Here is a 319-nt window from a genome sequence, read left to right as displayed (position 1 = left end):
ATTCAATGTGACAGTTGGATTTGCTCAAAAGGTTGTGTTTAACTGCTGTTTCCAAACAATAGATTCATGGATTGGATAGTTTAGAGTGTTTAGTTATGATGCATTTAAAAACACATTTAAGTTTAAATCAAAGTTTTGCTATGATGTGATTTATATGGACATAACTATTTTAGAGGCCGATGGTCAAATTGCTAAGCTTTATGATGAGGAGAAGATATCCAAGTGAAGGGCAAAGGTAAATGAAACTCTAAACTTAGTACATCTGCACTCTGAAGGATATAATGCTGACTGCAGTAGCAAGGAGGTTCACTTGCTCTTA

This window comes from Chiloscyllium plagiosum, chromosome 9, assembly GCF_004010195.1.
Source record: "Chiloscyllium plagiosum isolate BGI_BamShark_2017 chromosome 9, ASM401019v2, whole genome shotgun sequence".
Lineage (NCBI taxonomy): Eukaryota > Metazoa > Chordata > Chondrichthyes > Orectolobiformes > Hemiscylliidae > Chiloscyllium > Chiloscyllium plagiosum.
This window is presented reverse-complemented; position numbering follows the sequence as displayed.